General features: G+C 59.7%; 1 long non-coding RNA gene and 1 pseudogene across 1 annotated transcript; both read left to right on the forward strand.

Moving 5' to 3' along the window:
• Positions 1–280: 280 nt before the first annotated feature.
• Positions 281–1,154, forward strand: LOC125149897 (40S ribosomal protein S2-like; annotated as a pseudogene).
• An 8,222-nt stretch (positions 1,155–9,376) lies between these two features.
• Positions 9,377–12,439, forward strand: LOC125150940 (uncharacterized). The gene is made up of 3 exons (XR_007146548.1): positions 9,377–10,074; positions 10,695–10,792; positions 12,235–12,439. It is a non-coding gene; the product is annotated as an uncharacterized LOC125150940 (long non-coding RNA).
• The last annotated feature ends 236 nt before the right edge of the window (positions 12,440–12,675 follow it).

Consider the following 12,675-nt stretch of genomic DNA (forward strand, 5'->3'; position numbering starts at 1 on the left):
TACCAGACATTTGGGTGCCTGAGTGGCTCAGTCGGTTAAGCAGCCTACTTCGGCTCAGGTCATCATCTCATGGTCCGTGAGTTCAATCCCCACGTCGGGCTCTGTGCTGATAGCTCAGAGCCTGGAGCCTGCTTCCAATTCTGTGTCTCCCTCTCTCTCTGCCCCTCCTCTGCTCGCGCTCTGTCTCTCCCTCTCAAAAATAAATAAACGTTAAAAAAATAAAAAAGAAAGAAAGAAAGTTACCAGACATCTTCTTTGACAAAACACCAAATGGAGAACGATGCTGATGCCACGGAAGGGCCTGGAGAGCCCAGGCCTGTGGCTTCCACAGAGGCTTTGGCAGCAACATGTGGGGCCGGAGTCATGGCCATGGTCAAGGCTGGGCCAGGACCACGGAACTCACAGAGGAAACACCAAGGACAAAGAGTGGATCTCCATCAACAAGCTGAGCCAACTGGTCGACATCATGAAGATCAAGTCCCTGGAAGAGATCTCTCTCTTCTCCCTGCCCATCAAGGAATCTGAGATCATTGACTTTTTCCTAGAGACATCCCAGGAAGTGATGAGGTTTGAGGTTTTGAAAATTACGCCTGTGCAAAAGCAGACCCAGGCTGGCCAGAGGACCAGGTGCAAGGCATTTGTTGCCATTGGAGAGTACAAAGGACACGTAGGTCTGGGTGTTAAGTTCTCTAAGGAGGTAGCCACTGCCTTCCATGAGGCCATCGTCCCGGACAAGCTTTCCACCATCTCATGTGGCGAAGCTACTGGGGGAACAAGCTCGGCGAGGCCCACACTATCCCATGCAAGGGGACCAGACACTGTGACTCTGTGCTGGACGCCTTATCCCCTACACCAGGGGCAGGGGCATTATCTCGGCCCCTGTGCCCAAGACGATACTGATGATGGCAGGTATTGACGACTGCTACCTCTCCACCAGGGGCTACCTGGGCCACTTCACCAAGGCCACTTTTGATGCTATTCCCAAGACCTACAGCTACTGTGCCCCTGACCTCTGGAAAGAGACGGTATTCACCAAGTCTCCCTACCGGGAATTCACTGACCAGCTTGCAAAGACCCACACCAGAGTCTCTGTGCAGAAGACCCAGGCTCCAGCTGTGGCCACCACATGGTTTTACACAAGAAAAATAAAGTGAGTTAAAGCCCATTAAGAAAGAAAGAAAGAAAGAAAGAAAGAGAGAGAGAGAGAAAATTACCAGACATACAAAGAAGCACGAAAAAATGATCTGTAAAGAAAAGAGTAATTAAGCAATTGAAACTGACCCAGCACTGACACAGATGTTAGAGTTAGCAGAGAAGGATTCTAAAACAGTTTTTATAGCTGTATTTTATATTTTCAAAATGTGAAGTAGAGACATTAAGATATCAAAAAAAGATCCCAATTGAACTTAGAAGAGTTGAAACATACAATGTCTGAGATGAAAGGTATACTGAATGGGATTAATGGCAGATTAGACAAAACAGAAGAAAAGATTAGTGAGTTGAGGCGCCTGGGTGGTTCAGTCGGTTGAACTTCCGACTTCAGCTCAGGTCATGATCTCTAGGTTCATGAGTTCAAGCCCCACATCAGGCTGACTGCTGTCAGTGCAGAGCCCTGTTCAGATCCGCTGTCCCCCTCTCTTTCTGCCCTTCCCCTGCCTCTTCTTCTCTCTCTGTCTCTCTCAAAACTAAATAAACATGTTTAAAAAAAAAAAGATTAGGGAGATTGAAAGCATAGCAGGAAAAAACTATCCAAAATGAAACAGAAAAAAAAATTTTTTTTCTCAATTTTAAAAAGAGAGAGAGGGGGTACCCTCTTTAAAAAGAGAGAGGTGGCTCCGTGGATTGAGTGTCTGACTTCGGCTCAGGTCATGATCTCACGGTCCGTGAGTTCGAGCCCACATCAAGCTCATTGCCATCAGAGCAAAGCCTGCTTTGGATCTTTCTTTCCTCCCTCTTTCTCTCTGCCTCTCCCCCACTCATGCTCTCTCAAAAATAAATAAACCTCGAAAAATTAAAAAGAGAGAGAGAAAGCGGAAGCTGGGGAGAGGGGCAGACGGAGAGGGAGAGAGAGAGAGAGAGAGAGAGAGAGAGAGAGAGAGAGAATCTTAAGCAGACTCCACACTCAGTGCAGAGCTCAATGCAGGGCTCCAGCCCACGACCCTGGGATCAAGACCGGAGTCGAAATCAAAAGCTGGACACTCAACCGACTGAGCCACCCGGGTGCCGCACACACACAAATTTTCTAGTGAAAAGAGCATCAGTGAGCTGTAGGACATTTCCAAACAGCCTGATGCATTGGTATTTGGAGTCCAAGAGGAAGGGGGAAAAAGAACAGAAAAAAAACACTGGAGGAAATGGTGGCTGCTGTGTTTCCAGACTTAGGAAAATGTATGTCCAAGAAGCTCAGTGAACCCCAAGGGCAGACACTTGGTGACTGATTGGATGTGGAGGGTAAGGAAGGAGAATCAGGCAAGGGTGAGGTCCCAGCTTCCTGCCCGGGAGCCGAGGGCTGGGGTACCACCCGCTGAGCGGGAGACACGTGGGCTGGGATGGACCCGTGGGGGGCCGTGGGGACACGGTGACAGCAGACATGACGGGTCGGCGTTGAGAAGGCAATGACCTGGAGGTGGGAGTCCAGGAGCCCGTGGACGCGGTGGGCACTTCCAGAGAGGGCACCCGCCCTGGCCCACCCTCAGTTCATCAAAAGGCAAAGCCAGAAGAGCCAGCAGGGGAGACGGGACACGCAGAGAGGGCACAGGAAATCCAAAGGGCGTGGCGTCGGGGGTGGGGGGGGAAGCCGTCTTGAGGAGAGCTTGGTCTAACGTGGCAATGATGTCACTAAGAGGTGAAGCCTGGTGAGGCTGGCTTGGGTTCCTCTGGGCCCTGGGCTGGCCCTAGGGCAGGACTGGCCCACAATACTGTACAGAAAGTGATAGACGTGAGGGGTCCCGGGCAGGAGCAGGACCTATAGGACAGGGCTTTCTGGAAGGGACGGGGTGGGGGACGGGCCAGCGCAAGCTACTTCTCAGGAGCGAGAGGGCTCTCTGGGCAGCAGGTGGGGTGGAGGCGGGGGTGACTGCGTTTCCAGCTTCAGAGGCACAGCCCCGCAAGCCGTGACCACAGGTGGAGAGGACCGCAGTGCAGGGCAACCGGTGGACCCCCGCGATGACCGCGTGGACGAAAGGAAAGGCCAGCGTGTGGGCCCGCGGGTCCTCGTGGTGCCCCGGCGGGTTCCTCTGAGCGGGGAGAGGAGGCCCCCAGAGACTTCCAGAGACGAGTAGCTCTACCTGGGGTGAGTAGTGACCCCAGGGACGGGGGTGCAGGAGCCACAAGGGTGGGGGGTGGTGAGTAAGTTGCGGGGGCGGGGGGTGCGGTGCACAAGGAGGCACGCGGTGGTGGGCGGAGGGGCATCCGGGACTTAGGTGAGGGATCACAGTGAGAGAGAGGGAGGGAGAGCGAGGGCGCGCGCGCGCGCTGGTTTCCTGCACGCGGGCTCCGTTTCTGCCACCTGAGGAAGGTGATTTGCGCCATCTCGCCTTCGTAGGCAGCTCTGGTTGCCTAGGAGGGGACCCCCGGCCCAGCCCCAGCCTGGGCCTTGAAGCCGGGGCCGCAGGATGGCGAGAAAGCCAAGAGGAGCCAGACCCCACGGCCTGGCCGCCGGAGCCCCCCACGGCTTGAGCGGAGGCTGGGGTGCAGGTGCAGGGCGGCGGAGGCTGGCCTCCGAAAGATCAGAAGCTCCTGAGAGCCTCCCCTGGCAGGGGACCCTGTAGGGGTGAGCCCTCCGCCCGCTCATCAAGGCCACCTGCTGTCTCCTGCCCCTCCCCCCATCAGCCCTGAGGCCATTTCCTGGACCCCAGCTGGGCGCAGGGGGCAGCTGGGCGGTCCTGGCTGGCTTCTGCCTCCCTCTTCAGCATCCCCTAGCAGGCAAGCCGCAGCCAAGCGCTGCCCTGTTCTCTCTGTTCTCCAGGGCCCTGCCGCCATATCCAAAGCACCCACCTCCCCATGGCAGTGTGCTGTGCTCCCTAGCGAGGGTGGGATTGCACACCCCCGCGTGTAGGCTTGGACGTGCGCGGGGGCCAACACGGACACAGGCACAAACAGAAGCAGCCTCAGAAACCTGCGCGCGCGTGCGCGCGCTGGGAGCGTCCCCTGCGCCGACGTTCACCACGCAAGCACGGAGGGGGGGGGGGAATGAAACCACAAAGGTGGGTGTGCAAAACATGGGTACGTGCATCCCCGTGTGCGCCAGGGGCGTGCACCCACAACGCCAATGCACCTCAGATGGACAGGCACACACGCGTTCCGTACACATTCACGCAACCCCACGCGCCCCGTGTGCTTCCAAGCGTTCCCAGAGAGGTGCGCCCACGCGCGCAGATGGGCACCGAAAACCAGGTGCAAACAGATACACACAGGCACATACAAGATGCACATACAAACCTGTGCAAAGGCGCACATCTACGTAAGCGCATGCGGGCATATGGGCAGGTGCATGGTTATTCACGCAGGACACGGAGTGACTCACGCTCATACGTAGCAATAATACACACGCGCCCACGTACACTGTGCATAGACTTGTACACATACAAAGATGTACTTGCGAGGATGTATGTGTCTCCATAAATTCCTGCATGCTTACGAACGCAACGCTCGCGCACATTCCTAGAGACATACACAGATATCGGCACGCTCCGCGGAAAGCTTCACGTGCTGGTGAGAGGGCAGAGCGCCCCCTGGTTCACAGCTACATCCCTGATGCCCAGCACAGGGCCTGGTGCACAGGGATTTGCTAAGCGGAACATCGGGGAACAGCCTCGGCAAAGGCTCAGAGGCAGATTCCTGAGGACTGGCCGGGAGTCTCATGGGACTGGGTGGGGATAGGATGGGACTGGGTGGCCAAGGCTTCCAGTGGTCGACTAGGGAGGGGGTGTTCAGGGCCAGGTCCCTCCTGGGCTTCACCTCCCTCCCCCACCCCGCCTCCCCTCCATCCCCACTCACATTCCTCCCACGCCCCCTCACATTGTGCTGACAGCAGGTGCAGTCAGATACTGGCAGGGGGGCAAAACATAGGGCAGGAGGGAGAGGGGTCACAGGAAACACATGGCCTTGAGGCCAGGTAGGCAGGTCCTGGACCCACAGGCAGGTAGGTCACAGGGTGAGGGCTTGATTCTCCTGGGAGCCCCCAGAAGCACATTCTAGGCGATCGCTATATGGAACTCTACAAAGTGACTCCACTTGTATAACCAGCATCTATCTAAATAAATAAATAAATACAACATATCCCACTCTCTAGAAGGCAGGGAGTGTCTCTTTTTTTTTTTTAATGTTTATTTTTGAGAGACAGAGGGACAGAGCATGAGCAGGGGAGGGGCAGAGAGACAGAGAGGGGGGAGGCACGGAATCCGAAGCAGGCTCCAGGCTCTGAGCTGTCAGTACAGAGCCCAACGCGGGGCTCGAACTCAGGGGGCTCGAATGCACGCACGGACTGTGAGCTTTGTTTTCCCTTGTAGCCAGCAAGGAGACACTCAGCTCAGGACCCCTTTGCCCCGGGCCACCACGCCCTCATCTTCTCACGTTAGCCAGGGTCCCAGCAGCCCCCATGGGTGAGAGGCAGGGACAGTTCGTCAGCCCCCACCCTGTGGTCCTGCCTCTCCTCTGCATCAGGCCCAGGCTCCTGTGGCCAGCCGAGGGGTCACCATCTCCCCTATCGGAACAAGGGGAGAGACCTTGTTCCAGATCCTGAGCAGCACCTCTGGAGCCCCCATTTTGGAAGCCAGGAAAGCTGGGGGGAAAGAGCACAGAGCCCTTGAGTGTCTATGCTGGCCCACCCCTTTGAGCCTCTTGTTGACCCGGCCCAAGGCCCCATGGCTTTAAGGAAAGACTCGAACTCAGGGCCGACCCACTCCAAACCCCATAGCCCCTTCAGCAGCGGAGATCACGACCATTATTTTACAGAGGAGGAAACTGAGGCTCAGAGAGACCAAGAACAGAACCAAGACTCCCATGCAGGAGTTTTGAACGCCAGGCTTCCGGTTGTGGGGCTGAACTTGACCCCGGCATTCCCCTGCTAGAAGCCCTCCCCATTCACTAGGGACAAACCTCCTTCACAGGTCCCGAGCCCTCCATGGCCTGACCCTGCCAACCTCACCCGCCTCTCCTGCCCACTAGCACACTGGTCCTTCCCAGATCGATGACCCCAGTGCCTTCTGGACTCCAGGTATCGACACGCAGCTGCCATGGGGCTCGGTACTCGTCTTGCGTCTTGCCCCAGGAGAGGACGGACAGGCGCTGTCTCCTTTCAGCTGTGCCCACGGTGCGCATCACGCTTCCTGGCACACAGTAGGTGCTCAGTGGAGGGATGAATGAGCCTGTGGCAGGCTGGCAGGCAGGGGAAGGTCAGCAGAGGGAAGGCTGGTAAGCACAAACAGGGGCCTGATGCGGGGGGATTTGCTAGGTGGAACATCGGGGAACACCTCGGCAAAGGCTCAGAGGCAGGAGACTTCTGAGGACTGGCCAGGAGTCTCCTGTGACTGGATGAGGATAGGATGGGACTAAGTGGCCAAGGCAGGAGTGGCTCCCACCCTCTGCACCCTCTGTGTAGGAGGTCTGGGCTTGGGACAAGGACTTGCCCAAGATCACGAGCTCGTGAGTGGACAGGCAGGATTAAAACTCAGATCCTCCCCAGCCCCCAGCCCAGTTCGGGGTTGAGAGACCCTTCCCTCCTCACCCCCCTTCCCCTCTCTCTCTCCTCTCTCCCTCCTTCCTAGAGGATGCAGGGCCAAACTGCCCTAAGACAGGGGGTTGGAGGTCCCTGACCTGCGGCTCCTTCCTCCCTGACCACACCCCTAGCCCAGGCTCTGGGATGTCAGCACCCTGCTGAGAAGAGCCCACCCCCCCTGGGGTCTCCCCTCTGAGAGCTGTGGCTTTGTAGAGTCCTGGGGCCACTAGCTCACTGTGTGGCCTCCTGGGGCCACTAGCTCACTGTGTGGCCTAGATGAGGCGTTCTCCCCTCTCTGAGTTCCGCTTTCTCATCTACAAAATGGGGATAAGACACAGCTCCTAGAGGCGCTGGGGAGAATCGGTGGTATAAACTCAAAATAACCCCCAACACGTTCCCGGGCAGCCACAAACGTAGGCGCTTCTCACGAACCCTCTCATTGTAGACTTTCGGTAAGCAAGACGTGGGAACGACCCTGGTTTATAGAGGAGGAAACTGAGGCTCAGAGAGGTCACGCCACCTCCCCAGGCAGCAGGGCCCCCGAAGCCGAGCTTCCAGGGGCGGGAGTGGCTCCCACTCTCTGCACCTGCCGCCCTCCCTCCGCTGGAGCCACCCTGCCCCGCCCTCCTCTCCCCTCCCGTCCCCCCCCCCCCTCCCAGCGTCGGTCCTTCCTCGGGGCCAGCTCGAGGGCTCCCCCGAAGCAGGGCCCGCGGGCGGGGTGGCCGAGTGAGCGGGGACGCGGGCAGTGGGAGGGGGCGCCTGCCCCGCGCCGGCCGACGTGGGTCGATACTGCGGCGGGATGAATGGGAGAGGCGAGCCGGGCGGCGGGGAGGGAAGGGGAGGGGGAGGGGGCAGAGGAGGAGCGGGAGGGCCGCCCGCCCCCCACCCCCACCCCCACCCCCGCCCGGCGGGCCCGGCCCGGGTGTGCCGCCGTCAGCGCCGAGCGCGGCCCCGCGGCCCCGCCGAGGGATCGATAACTAATTTCACCGCAGCGGCCGCCCCAGTTTTTTCCCGATAATTGTGCGCCGGCAGCTGCGAGCGAGGCCCCCGGCCCGGCGCGCGGCCCCCGCCCGCGCCCGATCAATTGACATCGCCACCGGGCGGCAGGAAAACTCGTTTTTCTCTCCCTCCCCGGCTCCCGGTGGGCGCGGGCTAAGCCCCGCCTCGGGCCGGGGGCTGGGAGGGGAGGGGCGGGGCGGGGGGCACGAGGGGAGGGCCCAGGGCGTGGAGTGGCGGGGTGGCGGGGGGGGGGGGACGCAGGGGGGAAGGAGGCTCCCGGGGAATCCGAGGAAGCCGGAGGGGAGGGCGTGGGGGGGTGCCTCAGTTTCTCCACTCTACGCCTAGGGGCGTGGCCGACGGCCTCCACGCAGGGCCGGCCCCGCCCCCTTCGCTGTTTCCGGAGCGGGAGGGCGAAGCCACCCCCTGGCAGCTGGGTGGAAGGGCTGAGCGCGCCGGCGCCGGGGCCGGACGCTGGGCTTCGCACCCGGTCTCCAGCGCTTACAGCCGTGACCTGGGGCTCGGTCCTCCCTCTGGGCGCTGCCTCTCTGAGCCTCAGTTTCCCCGTCTTCCCAGAGGGGCCCGACAGAGTCCGGGGCACGCAGAGCTGTTGATCAGAGGCAGTGGGGCGGTGCACATCAATGGTGGCTCTCAGCGAGCGAGTGGGGAGGAAATCAGCGGTTACTAAGCACCTACTGTGCGCCAGGCCCGTTGGAGGCGTTGGGGACAGACGAAAATCCCTGCCCTCGTGTTCTCGCGAGGAGATGCACGATAGATATAATGTATAAGCGACGTAAACAGTGAGAAGATAGGAAGCGAGCAGGGCGAGTGGGATAGGGGATGGGAGAGAGGGAGAGGCCCCTTGGCAAAGCTCTGCGCTGCCGGCTCTCAACCTGCTGGCTGCTCAAGGTCGCAGGAAACCTGCAGACTTGGCATTCTCTCGAGGAGGGTGGTCAGGAGGAGGGAGAGAAAGAGGAGGGAGGAGGCACGACGTGGATCGGAGGAGTCAAAGAGGGGGGCAAGTCAGAGGCCAGAGTGGCGACCGGAGGGGGTCCAGAGAGAAAGGGGGTGCAGGCAGAGGGAGAAGGGAGGGCAAGAGTTCTGATGGCCAAGGAGTCCTGGAGGGGCAGAAGGGACTCGGGTAGCTGACTTGCCCTAGCCGGGTCACTGAGGCTCAGAGAGGGGCAGGAGTCTGTCCCATGCCACAGTATATAGGAGGGGGACAGCAGTGGGCCCCTGGCTACTGTCTCCAGATCCTGGAGAAGGGTGAGAGGCCCAGGGGAAGGAGAGAAGAGAGAATTACGGAGGGGAGGGAGTGGTGTGGGGGGCGGCCCATAGGCTGGGTCAGGAGGCGCTGGGGAGCCTTAACTGTGCCTCTCAGAGGCCAGCCAGAGCTTCCCTGGGGCTCAGTACAACTTCTACACCTTCCGGAGGATTCGGAATGACTGGTTGGGACTCAGGGAATCCCATCTGCTGACCAGACCCTTCCCTGCCCCCATCTGGGCAAACTAGTTACCAAACTCTGACAGAGAAGTCCTAAGGCTTCTCTGCAGGGTAAGGGAGCCGGGCAGGAGGCGGGGGGGGGGGGGGGGGGGGGGGGGGGGGGGGGGGGGTGTCAGGCTGCTGGGAGTGAAGGGGGTGTGCAATCCAGGGCTGAGCAAACCTCAGGACTCTCCCCCTGCCTCGGATTTCTCATCTTGTGAAAGGTGAGGTGTTGTTGGGGCTCTGAGGTTCTGTCGGTTTCTCTTCCCTCCAAATTCCTGGCACACGGAGCCCGCAAGGGGTTGAGAGAGAGCAGTGACTCCGCAGAATTGAAAGGCAGATTGCTAGCAAGCAAATGAGGCTAGCCCAGGAAGCCGGAAGTGGGAAGCCCGGGGGCCCGGGCTGGCCGGCCGGGACTTAGAACAAGACCGGGCGAAGCCCCGCCCACCCTTTTGTCCGATCGTCCATCCATCCACCTACCCAGACCTCCGATCAGTCGTTCGGCACATTTAGGAAGCACCTACTTTGTGCGAGGCACTATGGAGGGGAGTGACCTGGCCCATCCTCTCCCTCTCCCCACGACCCCCACATTTTCTCTGGGGAGTGTGGTCGTGGGAACACTGGATGGGGAGTCAAGGCCGGACTTAGGTCCGCCTGGTGGCCTAGGCAGGCTCCTTGGCCTCTTGGCACCTTGGCGTTCTGCTGCCCGGTACACAGAAGCCACAGCCAGCCAATGATGCTGCGTCCCCAGTAGCTGGCACCCGCCATCTGGGATCAAGCTGTGGAAATAGGATTGCCTCCCTCCGTCCCTTCCAGTGTCCCCCCTCCTTCCTCTATTGGATTTGCCCTTCTCCTGCCGGCCACCTTAGGTTTGTCGGGTAAGAGGTCCCGGTTACCTGCGCTGGGGGAGGGGGAGGGGAGGGGAGCCAGGAGGCCGGGCTGTGGACAGTTGGGGAGGGCTGCAACCCGCACTCTCGGAGTGTCACTGAACTCAGAGCTTTGAGTGCCCTCTGACCACTTTGGGGTCCCCACGCCAGAGATCAGCGGGCAAAGACAGGAGTAACTGTTCAGGCATGGGTCGTCCACCCCAGAGGCAGCAACTGTCTGCAGAAAGTCTCTGCAGGGCCCGCAGGTAGCCGGCGACGCGAAGGGGGCTCTAATGGCCTGGACCCCGTGGAGGACAGGGACAGAGCCGAGTGCTACAAGGGGTGGACTGTATGAGCCGCTCTCGTGCAGGACTTCAAGCGTCTTAAGCCAGACCAGCTGCAGGGGCCGGCTCCAGGCAGCCACAGCCCCCACCAAGCTTCGGCCTGTGTCTTTCTTGTGTCTCACTTCCTGTCCTAAGGCTTCTCCGATGCCTGGGGTGGGACGCGCCTCCCTTCCCAGGGAACCCGCTCAGCAGCCATAGAGGCCCAGCCACAACACCCCACAGGCCAACCCTTGATCCAGGGCAGACATAGCCTCAGGATAAACGCCTCCCCCGTTCTTCCTCCGGCAGGTGGTCCTGAGATGCACGTCATGAGGAATCTCCTGAGATGCACGTCATGAGGAATCTCCGACAAGCCCGAGGGACTGGGCACCCAGACTTCCCTAATGGTGAGCTCAATACCGTGTGTTTGTATCTGCTCTTTTGTGTGTCACTCTCCCCCCTCTCCACCCCTCACTCTTGCCCCTGGGCACACGCTTCCAAGCCAACCCCCTGGCCCTTCTTTTCACCTGCTTTCAGGGACCCGAAACAGGCGTTATCGACTGGCTTGTGTACCCCCCCCCCCACCGCCAGATTCTTAGGGTGAAGTCTTTTCTTTTTTCTGAAGTTTTTTTTTTAATGAACTGTGTAAACGCCCCCCCCCCCCTCATAGGGCGAAGTCTTTTTTCTTAAGTTTGTTTTTAATGTCTATTTTTGGGGGGGGGGAGGGGCAGCGAGAGAGGGGGACAGAGGATCCGAAGCAGGCTCCCGTGCTGACAGCCGAGAGCCCGACGCGGGGCTCAAACTCCCAAACCGTGAGATCACGGCCGGAGCTGAAGGCTTGACAGAGGGAGCCACCCAGGCGCCCCTCGTCTGGTGGAGTCTTAACCCCCAGTACCTCAGAATGTGACTGTATTAGGACATAGACATGCACGCAGGAAGGACCGTGCGAAGACACGGGGAGGCGATGGCTGTGTGCAAGCCAGGGAGGTTCGCTTCAGGAGAAACCAAACCTACCCAGACCTTGATCGTGCCCTTCCAGCCTCCAGAACTGTGAGAAAACACACTTCTGTTGCTTAAGCCCCCCCAGTCCGTGGTGCTGTGTCACAGGCGCCCTGGCGAACTAATACACAGGTCCGTTCTGTGTGCGTCCCAGTTTTTACAACCAGAGAAACTGAGGCTTCAAATGGCAAAGGACACCCCCCCCTCCTGCCCCGCCCCGGGTGGTACAGCTGGTAAGAGGCAGGGCCCAAATTCAAACAGGGGTCCTTGGGCGGTGGAGGGCAAGCCCTTGACACTAGAGGTGCTAGGGAACCAAGGGAGAGCCTCTGGTCCAGAAATCCAGAGGCCCCTCTTCCCCTGCCCCCCACCAGCCGTCCACACGCTTTGATTGCCCTGCCTTTGGAGGACCCTCCGGCTCCCCTCCTCCAGGCCTCTCTTTTCACGGCTGCTGCTGCAGTGCTGAGCTCTTCCAGCTCATTCCCTCCCTCCCCTCCTCTGAAGGCTCTTCCTCACCAGCTAACTCGCTCACAGCGCACACGCGTGTGCACGCACACACGCACGCACGCACACGCGCACACACTCGGTGCTCACCTCTTTTTGGCAGCCACTCTCAGGCTCTCTCTACCACCCTCCCTAAGGCCTGCTGCAAACTAGCTGCAGAGTGGCTTTGGGGATGCCCCCCCCCGAAGACCACACCGTGTCCCTCCCTGTGCCCCCAGTGCCCAAGTGAGCCCCCTCCTGCCCCAGCGGCACCCTGCGCCGAGCACCACGCCGGGAATCGTGCTCAGATCGCTTCACTGGCTCCCGCCCGCCCTGTGGCAGAGACTGGTATTGTCTCTATTTCATACAGGAGCCACTGGGGCCCGGAGGACAGGGCTCTGCCTAAGGACTCACAGCAGTGAGCGATAGGGCTGGGATTCATCCTGGCCAAACTCAAGAGAATTGAATTCATTCCAAGATGTCACGGAACTCTCCCTGAGAGCGGACTGCAATTTGGGGCAGAGGGCAAGGACTGAGCAGGACAGCCAGAGGTCGCTCCCTCCCCCACCACTTGGCCCTTGAGAGTTCCATCCTCCAAAGGACAAGTATGAACCTCCGTCCAGTCTGTGCTCATTCCTGTGTGGCCACCTGACCCTCAGGCAAAAGGGTGTTGTGTAGAGACCATCAAAGGTCCCACTCTGGCGGGGGTGGGGTGGGGGGGTGGCGGAGCTGGTGGAGGCTTCTGGAAGGGGCTGGAAGGGCTCCCAAGGGCTGGGCTGTGCAGGGCCCTGTGAGCCACATTAAAGGTTCT

The sequence above is a fragment of the Prionailurus viverrinus genome, chromosome D4, assembly GCF_022837055.1.
Source record: "Prionailurus viverrinus isolate Anna chromosome D4, UM_Priviv_1.0, whole genome shotgun sequence".
NCBI lineage: Eukaryota > Metazoa > Chordata > Mammalia > Carnivora > Felidae > Prionailurus > Prionailurus viverrinus.